This window comes from Tachypleus tridentatus, chromosome 2, assembly GCF_004210375.1.
Source record: "Tachypleus tridentatus isolate NWPU-2018 chromosome 2, ASM421037v1, whole genome shotgun sequence".
In the NCBI taxonomy this organism is placed as follows: Eukaryota; Metazoa; Arthropoda; class Merostomata; order Xiphosura; family Limulidae; genus Tachypleus; species Tachypleus tridentatus.
The window spans coordinates 91363828-91374149 of NC_134826.1; the positions used below are offsets into that span (position 1 = coordinate 91363828).

The 10322-nt window shown below is 35.9% G+C and overlaps 1 long non-coding RNA gene across 1 annotated transcript in view; it reads right to left on the reverse strand.

Annotated features, from left to right (window-relative positions):
• The window catches only part of LOC143244512 (uncharacterized), a 51022-nt gene extending 48631 nt beyond the window's left edge, over positions 1 to 2391 (reverse strand). Inside the window, exons 1-2 of the long non-coding RNA XR_013025127.1 lie at positions 2260 to 2391; positions 409 to 511 (exon numbers count right to left, since the gene is read on the reverse strand). This is a non-coding gene — a long non-coding RNA (uncharacterized LOC143244512). The remainder of the gene's footprint in view (positions 1 to 408; positions 512 to 2259) is intronic.
• Positions 2392 to 10322: the final 7931 nt, after the last annotated feature.

Genomic DNA, 10322 nt, shown 5'->3' on the forward strand with positions numbered 1-10322 from the left:
TATTTTTAATACATGTAAAACAAAGTTTAAGTTCACAAAAATTTAATTTTCTTATTTGTTTATCTAAATTAAGAAATTTGAAAAGATGCTCAATTTAATATATCAAAGAACCCACCGAAATACTTACGAAAATGAAACAAAATTTATTTAATCTCACACAATGTAACACCACACAGGTCTCCAAACTGTGTTATGTTTGAAAATACCAAAATTAATAACTGCATACCCAGCCTGTTTATTGAATTTCTACTGAAGAACTACTGGTAAAAGTATTTTCAAAAAGAGATCTAGTTATGAATGAGTATTCATAAAAATTACATTTAAAAAAAACAGTTTCCTGCATCCCACTCCAGTCAGTCATTTTTTAGAGAATGAATAACAATAAGAAACAAGTACTGTTATACTCACTACCATGATTCTTCCACTTCATTAAAGACTTCTTGTTGCTGGCTGTGACAATTTTCACAACTACTTCTATCAGCAGATCTCTGCAAATGAGTATCAAGTCTCCCTAGTAAAAAAAAAAATAAATGTCAGTGATCAGTGATACCAGTTAAGTGTAATAGAGCAGAACTGTAAAAAGGAGGTTAGGTAAAATATTCGTCTAAACATCTCCTTTATAGATATAGTGTAATATTAGAAAAAAAATACCCATCATTCCCTCACTTCTGTGTCTAGTCACTCTCATCAACAGGAAACAAAATGTACATAATATCTGAAAGCTGTGGTTACATACATCTGTTTATTGTGAACTGTTCTATTGTTAAAATTAAAAGATTGTTTTATTTATTTTCTCTCCACTTTGTCTGCCACCTTGCTTGCATCTTCAGGAGTCTTCAGAAACAGTGTATGAATAATAGCCGGGGCTAGAAAGGAATATGATGCATATTCACTCATCTGAGTTCTCACTTCATTGAGTATTAGAAGGTTTTTGAGAGGAATATCCAGATTGTGTTGACTTCTGTACTATTTTAACTGGGTGTATTATTAGTTATTCTGATGTAAAAGTATTCTTTCATTTTTTGTGCTGTTCTTCATCCCATTATTTCAGTAATGCAGTTTTGTCTGTTTTATTCCTGAATTGTGACTTACATTCACCTTTTTTTTCTTCTTCAATGTATTTTAGATTACATTCACAAGAACTGTTTTATTTCATGTTCTTGGTCTTCAGTGGATCCTTAGGTGGTCTGGGTGGTTAATAATTAAAATCATATTGTGTGTAATACTCTTCTAATTTTGTGCTATTAAGAAATCCTTTTTATATTTTCAAAAAGATCTTGGAAATAGAGATATGATTGTGTGTTGAAAATTTTGTGGGATTTTGTTTTCTTTACTTTTTTCTTCACCAAATATTCAAGATATCAATTTTCAAGGAGGGTTGTAATAATGTGTTTTCATCCTTTTTGGCTTCTTTTCTTTATTCAGGCAGATGAGTTCCAAATGTAATTAGAGTTGTTAGACTTACAATCAAGGTATTTGCTAGTATCCTTGGGCTTTCTGTAATATGTGGATTGTATCTTTGAAACAATAATTTCTAAAATTGACAACTTTTGTATGTTCTTTTACTTCCAACGTGATTAAATGCAGACTGCTGAAGTGCTTCACAAACACTGAAATCTTGTCTGTACATGAATATATTACAAAATTGTCATTAACACATCTCAGCCAAATCCTAGGTCTGGCATTTGCTATTTTTAGGATATCAAGACATACCTCATATAGTGTAGAATTTTACAAGAAAACCCACATACACTGATAAGTACCTCAACCATAAATCAAATCACCACAAAAGTATAAAGAGAGGCACCACAGAGAGACTTATCTGTAAAGAACAAGACTTGTAGAACAGGAGAATGAAGAAAAACACATTATAGCAGTCCTTCTCAAAAACAGATACTAAAAAAAACTTGAAAAAGAAAAATATAACAATGAATAACAAAAAAGAAAATTATAAAAATGGAGCAATATCTCCTTATACCCATCCAAAAGATATATGAACAAGTTCAAAACAGTATTCACAAGTCCAAATAGAGTTAATACACACCAAACTGTCTAAATGTTAAATGAAAAGGAAAAAACAGTATATATATATATATATATACACAACATTAGTTGTGCAAATGGACTCCAATACACTGTAAGAACATCAAAAATAAAATTCAGGAGCACAACATACAGATCTTTAATATTGACCTATTGAATGAAACATCACAAAATAAGTGGTATAAAGCTACAAACAAGATAAAAGGATCCTCTTACTTCCAGTGAAGTGGAAAACTCAGCCAGTAACAACAAGATCTGAATATTTTTCCTGAAAAAATATACCTGCCTTTTTTAAGAGTTATTCAGATTTAATTCCAAGCACCTACAACTATATACACCCCTTCTCAGGACGCCCCCCTGAAGCTAGCAACAGATTAACATTAAAAACAAAGTAGAAAAAAAAAGGTATAACTACTGATAACAATTTAAGAAAGGAATTAATTAATATCTAGAAATAAGTTACATATTGGCAAAGAGCTCTATACTCTTAAGTTTTGTTTTCCAGACAAAGAAGGAAAGAAATTTGGCATAATACTGGAAAATTAAAATTTAAAAAGGGCATTACAGATATTCTCTCTGTTTTTAAGCTGACACAATTTCATTACCAGAAGTTGACAGATTTGGTAAGTATTTTAGCTGGTATGGTTTTTGAATACAGAGATTCTGTCAGTTTGCATAAGTATCAGAGATCATCTACGCACAAACCTTACAACTTATCCGATTATGATTTATCCGAATTAATAATGCCACTTTGTAATTTAGAACGGACAATGACATATCTTTATTATTTAGTATTAACAATTCTACACCTTCATAATTTAGTTAGACAATTTACGACTGTGATACAAATAAAATAATTAAAATAGGAGTTAATCGTCTAATTAGCAGGACTCCAGGTTATCAACTGATACTTTTCTATACTTCTAAGGAAAAGTGGTTGGTTGATTAGTTGGTTGATTTGGTGTTTTATGGCACAAAGCAGCTAGGCTATCTGTGCAAAACATCCGGTAAAACGTTAAAAGTAAATTTAGTAAAATTCATAAAAGTATATTAAGGTAAAACAAAACAAAGTATAAAAAAAGCATAAATAGCATAAAACCAATTTTTACATCTAGTCTACAACGTTAAGAGAAAAACTACAGTAATACAAGTTGTAAAGGACTTTCTGTAGTACAACTGTAATTATCATAACTTCCTAGGAGACTAACAGGTAAGTACAAAACACCATCAGTCACCTGAAATTGGCCTTTCCAGTCCAGGTTCAGAGTTATTTAACGTTATGGCCATTTTCAAAACAAAAAGTAATAAAAATTTTAAAAGACTTGTAGCAAAATTTTAATAATAACTCACCAGGATGACTAAGGGATAGTTCAAACAGCAGCATTAGTCACCTGAAGTTGGCCTTTCCAGTCCTGGTTTCGAGTATTTTGTCCACATTTCTAAAGTGGACAGTGTCACCATCACCAACAACACTGTATAACGTTACGGATAAACCTTGGGACAGAACATATTTAAAATGGTGCCGTCGTTGAGAATCATAATGATGGGAAAGCAGTAAAATGTGGCTTATTGTAACCTGAGTGTTATACAGACTATACATTGGTGCACCAGTTCCAGATAAAAGAAAACAATGAACTAAAAACTGTAACCAACGTGTAGTCTAGTTAGAGCAACTTCCTCTTTCCAATCTTTATGGAAGCAAGACGGCCAAAGTCAATATAGGGTTTTATTTGGAAAAGCTTGTTTTCATGTTGCTTGATCCAAGTCGTCTACCAACTGGCACAGAGCTGAGCCTTGAATACAGGACCATAGTCCATGTATAGAACAGGCACAGCAGTGACAGTGCCAGAGCGGACAGATTTATCTGTGGTGTTAGCGAGCTCATTACCGTTAATACCAATGTGGCCTGGTATCCAGAAAAACTAGATAGAAGTAGATGTTAAAGAGAAACGGGCCAGTCGGTTTTGAATATTGGCAAGAAGAGAGTGAGAATGAATATCAAGTGATTACAGGGTCAGTAGAGAACTAAGAGAGTCAGTATAAATAGCGCAATTTGAGTACTGCTTAGCTTCTATGTGATCCAGGGCAAGAGAAATGGCCTACAGTTCACCAGTGAACACAGAAGCTGTAGAGGGGATTCTGTGCACAACCACCGAACTACAACAAACTATGACAGATCCGACACAGTCACCTGATTTCAAACCATCTGTATAAATAGGAATGGAAGGATGGTTCGTAAGATAATCGGCAAATAACAGACAGTATTTCCATTCGGGAGTGTCTGCTTTCCTCAGATGACTTAAAGATAGAGTCACATTTCCAAGAAGCCATGAAGGGATGGGCTGACCAGTGGATACAGCAAGGATATGTTCCGAAAAAGTATGGCCCACCAAGGAAGGAAAACACAACCCCAGGTGGGATGCTCTGGTAGAGAACGAAGTTTTGAAGCATATAGTAGAGACAGTTGCAAATGGCAGAGGTGCAAAGAAGGTTCATGAGACTCTGTGTATATAAGCTCTGAACTAGAGAAGTGTGGAAAGCCCCAGTGCAGACTGAAGTCCTTGATGACGAACCGAGTCCAGCATCTTTAAGGCCGAGGCCCTGGTACAGCCATAGATCAGTGATCTATAGTCGAGTTTCAATCGAATAAGAGCACGATATATCTTTAGCATTGAACATCGATCTGCTCCCCAAGTGGTGGAAGAGAAGACATGGAGGATGTTCAGTGTTCTTGTACATTTCACCCGTAGCTGTTTGATGTGTGGTATAAAGGTCAGCTTATGATCAAAGATAAGTCCCAAATACATTGTCTCAGGGACCACAAGCAGCACAACTTCACTGATATGGAGTTCAGGATCAGGGTGAATACCCTGTTGGCAGCAAAAGTGCATGCAATCGGTTTTAGAGAGAGAGAAGTTAAAGCTATTTGCTGTGGTCCACTTCAGTAAACAATTGAGGGCAGTCTGTAGATGCAGCTCAATATATCTCATATTTGATGAGTGACATGATATGTGAAAGCCGTCAACATAGAGCCCATTTGCAATAGTTAGAGGGCGTTGTTTAGTGATTGCATCAATCTTTATACTGAAAAGTGTGACACTCAAAACACAGCCCTGAGGGACTCCAACTTCCTGAAGAAAAGAACGGGAAAGTATCGAACCCTCACGAACTTAGAATATCCTGTCCATTAAAAACATTTCAACAAAATGGGCAAATGGCCACGTAACCCATATATACGGAGGTTTTGCAAAATGCCATACCTCCATGTAGTATTATAAGCCTTCTCAGTGTCAAAGAATATTGCTACAAAATGTTGTCATTTGAGAAAGGCTTCTCTGATTGACGTTTCAAGTCGGATCAGATGGTCCATGGTGGAGCGCTTTCATTGAAACCCACACTGGATGGGCGAAAGAAGGTTGTTTGATTCGAGAAACTAAACAAGACAAGCATTAACCATCCTCTCTAAGGTCTTACAGAAACAGCTCGTCAAAACAATTGGACGGCAGTTTGAAGGAATCTTGGGATCCTTCGCAGGCTTAGAGAAAGGTAGGACAATAGCCTGGCGCTAGGCATCAGGAAAAACATTCTCCTGCCAGATTCATTTAAAAACAAGCAGAAGATAGATGGCGCAGCATTTCATAATGTACATCATCAGGTCCAACTGATGTACTGCCAAACCAATGAAGAGCTAGTTTGCGTTCCACCATTGTAAAGGAATGTTTATAGTCCTAGAGACAATCAGCTTGAAAGGAAAGAGGTAATTGCTCTGTTTAAATCTTGATGGCTAAGAAGGTGGAGAAAAAACCAGAAGTGCTAGATACTCAGCAAAAGCTTTCACCCAGAATATCGGCGATGCTTCGGGTATCAGCTACTTCTTGGCTATCAGAGAGCAAGATCGAGATTGGTACAGAGTTATATTGCTCACTGACCTTTCGAATTTTCTCCCAGATGATTTTGGAACTGGTGGTAGAAAATATGCTGTTTGTGAACTTCTGGCTTTGATGTTTTTTCCACCGAGCATGTGCACGGGTTTGTTGGAAAGCGATGCGGTTTGAGAGTGTGAGATACCTACGAAAAGTGTTCCAGGCCTGTTTTTGAGCCTTCCGTGCCAAATGGCAGACAGAATTCCACCACAGACGAGGATATCTTGGAAAACGTGTCGAGGTTTTAGGAATACATTGAGTAGCTGCTTGTTTTATACAGTCAGTTACTGTTGCCACACAGTCGTCTATTGATGACTTACAGACATGGCAGGATCAAGTTCTGCGAGAGCAGTGAAAGAGGGCCAGTTTGCTTGATCCAGCTTCTACCGGGGCACACTGCCTCGTAGATTAATGTCAACCATTCATTAAAAATGAGAGAATAGTGAAGGGGAGCCAACTGAGAGATCAATAGCAGTAAAGGACTAACTAGGTGCATAAAAAATAAGTGAAAAACCAGTATTGAAAAGAGAAAGGTTTGATCAGAGAACATACGCTCTATAGAGTGACCCCTCCTATTAATACTAGCACTTTCCCATAAGGAACGGTGTCCATTAAAGTCCCCCAGGATTAAAAGGAGAGACGGCAACTGTTCAATGAGAGCATCAAGGTCTGATTGATCACAGGTCTCTCCAGATAATAGGTAGAGAGAAAAAACAGTGATGATACGACCGAGGGAAACACGGATGGCTATGGCCTCCAAGGGTGTGTCGAGTGGCAAAGACAGGATGGGCACATGTTGATCAACCACACAGACTGTTACTTCTGTACAAAGGAAACCGCCGAAAGGTGACTGTATCGGCAGGTTTCAGAAATGTTTTCTGTAAGGAAAGAAATACAGGATGGTAGGAATAAATCAGTGTTTTGATGTCATTCAGATTAGAACATAAACCTCGACAGTTCCATTGTATCAAGGCGACCATTTTTATTTACGTGTAGATGAACTGGGTGAACAACCCTTATGTTTACGACCACGTCTTTTTCTCGACTCACTTTATTCGTGGAAGGTCTGCAATCCTCCATGGATCCTTCCCTTGTTTGATTGGACAGGTTTTTGCTGTTGAAGAGGATTCCAGTGACTGAGGACGTGAAGGAATGATCGTTTTTCATCTTAATGTAGAAGATGTACCCGAGGAAATGCCCATACCAAGAAGCAAAGGAAGTGGACCTTTGGATTTACTGGAATGTGTGTGATGGACAGAGATGGGTGTTGAAGTTGATTAATCAACTTTTTAAACCATGGAGATCAAAAGACTTTTCATTCGTTTTGAGAATGATTATTTTGGAGGCACGGAGAGATCCGTCTGCACTCCCACTGTGATTGTGGAACGAAGTGCAGCAGCATACATCCGAGATGAAGTTGTAGACAGCAGCTTTCGAGCCTCATGGTAAGTAATGTTATGAATCGTTTTCAAAGGCTACACCTCTTTTTCTTGCAACCATTTAGAGCAAGAACGAAATAAGAGTCCATTTCACACTCATATGCATCATGGTCCTTGTCAGCAGAACGAGCACACGTCACGGAACCAGGACATGACGTCTTCAAGTGACCGAACTGCTGACAATGGAAACATCTGAGCAGATTTGTAATTTATGGCCATACCCTGCAATTAAAATAACCTATCTTGATGGTGGCAGGTAAACGTGGTGATGTAAATGTCAGAATGAGAACGTTGGTCGGCATCATAATTCCATCTTTGAGAGTGGAGACACGCCTCACTGCAGAAATTCCTTAAGTGGAGAAACCAGCGAGAACCTCTGATTCAGGGATGTTCTTCAAATCCCTCTCAACGATAACTCCTCGTGATGAATTCAAAGTAGCATGAGGTATAACCTCAATAGGTATATCCCTAATCGCCTTTTAATGCAAGAGGAGTTCATTGTGTTGAGATATGAATGTTTCTACCAATATGTTACCAGATCGAAGCTTTTTACTGACTCTGTAGAGCCAGCACGTGCCTCTAGTGAGGCACGTGCTGAATGAAAAAGGGAGACAATTGCCCTAAAGGTTTGTCTGAACGTGAATACAATACAAGAAAATGAGGTACAACAGGTGGTGAGGATTGCTGCTCAGAATCTTCAAGACGTGGTCGTTTACCTATAGACTGTTTTTTCACGATTTTATTAAGATTTTTAATTGGAGTATTTACCATAAACTACAATTAAGTTTACAATTATATTTATTTTAATATTGATGTTTTAGTTAAATATATATTTAAAAATGCATGCAACTTGTACTGTTAAATGTATATTTTGAAATTCCTGCCTATTTACCGCATTTGTAGAAGATTCTCGAGCATAAGAATCAACATTCTATATATGTATGTTACATACTAGTATTGTTTCCTTAGCTGAAATTTCTAAAACCTATCTTGTTAACCTTATAAAGGGCAACCAACGCAACCCAAAAAGATAGTATATTGTTTGGTTTGCTACATTTGGTATGATAAATCTCAAAGATACAATTTCGATTCATACCTATTAATCGGGAAACAAGTATTTGATTAGGAACGTTTGTAGATTTAGTACTTTACAAACAATTTAACTTCGGAAGGTTAACTTTTAATGTTATTATTTCTACGAAGACATTGTATTACTTCAACGTGTGAATAGTTATCTATCTCAGCGTTAAGTAACTTGTATCTTAATCAACTCAAAATTAATTCTCTAAGTAACAAAGAATTAATTCGCTCGTTAACGAAGAAAGTTCAGGATCAGATAGAAGACTCAATATTGTTTGTAATTTTGTATGTATGTCATTATTTGTAATAACTATTTGCAATAACCATTATTTATAAATTGTATTATTATTTGTATGTTGAAATATATTTGAATTAAGAAAGAAAACCGTGTATATCAATTTTACTCAGTTTTAGAATATCTGAAATCGTAATACGTAACATAATAAATTGGAGGTTCGTCTGAGATCTGAATCAGGGACAAAATTCAATGTAAATTAAAATTGAAATCTCTGTTCAATTTATATTTATCATGATCTGATTATCAAGTTATTCTTTAATCATTCCTTCCTCGAACAAATAGAAAGATATAACAAAAGTGAACTACTTGAAATTGCCAAAATTTTAGAAGTTAAGAAATCAATGAGAAACAATGAGCTAAAAAGTGTATTATTGAAATACTATTTGATGATGGTTTGTTGTCTGAGGAAGCATTAAAGAAATACTTTATTATCCTCACTAGTTAATCAGGATTAAGTGATAAATTTATAGACTAATCTGAAACTCAAACAAATCGAGCTTGAACAAGTCCTCATCGCATCTGAAAGAGAAAATCGTCTCGAGACCGAACAAGCCCTATCGAAGCCAAGAAATAAAATTAGACTAATCTCCGATCGACCAAAGCAAAATGACAACTTTAAACTCAATCGATATGTTAAAGTACCACCATTTAATGAAAATAAAGTTTATAAATATTTCCACAAACCATGGAACGACCCACCAAAAAATGGTCATTATTATTACATAGTGTTTTAACTCGTAAAGCACAAGAAGTTAATCTCTCTACAAGATTGTACGGATTATAATAAGATTAAAGCAGCTATTCTGAAAGCATGCGAGTTAGTACCAATCTTATCGCCAAAAGTTTCAAGGTTATAACAAACAAGATAATCAAATTTATGTGAATTTTGCTCACGAAAAAAAGACTTATTTTGTTCGATGGTATAATTCTATGCATAGTGGCAAAAGTTTAGACAAACTAAAACAATTATGTTTAATTGAAGAACTTAAATACTGAGTGAATGACGACCTCAAAACTTACTTACATAAAAAAAAATAGTGGAAACATTACAAGAAGCAGATGCTCTTTCCACTGATTACACTTTAATACATAAAACCATTTTTCATAAAAATAAACTACTACCATTTTTACAAAAAGCTCTGTGTGTTCAGTCTGTTGAAGATTCTAAAAAATCCATCTTCTCTAGTTCTAAATCTTCACACGGTCAGGATAAAACTTCATCAAAGACCTGTCTGCCATTTCTGTAAAACACCTGGCCAGGTTGATCCCAATTGTTGGTGTTTGAAAAAGGAGGTAACACACAGTGCGTTCGTGTCCATAAATGGACGTGAATTCACCAGATCATCCGATATTTTTGATTTCACCACTGATATAAAGGCTAATATACTTGGGAAGAAATTTATATCTTTGTTTCTCTTGGTTCATTTTTTAACGAATGACACTACTAATCACATACTCATATGTATTGCGTTTGTGTTTTCCTTATAGCAAAGCCACATAGGGCTATCTGCTGTGTCCACTGAGAGGAATCGAATCCCT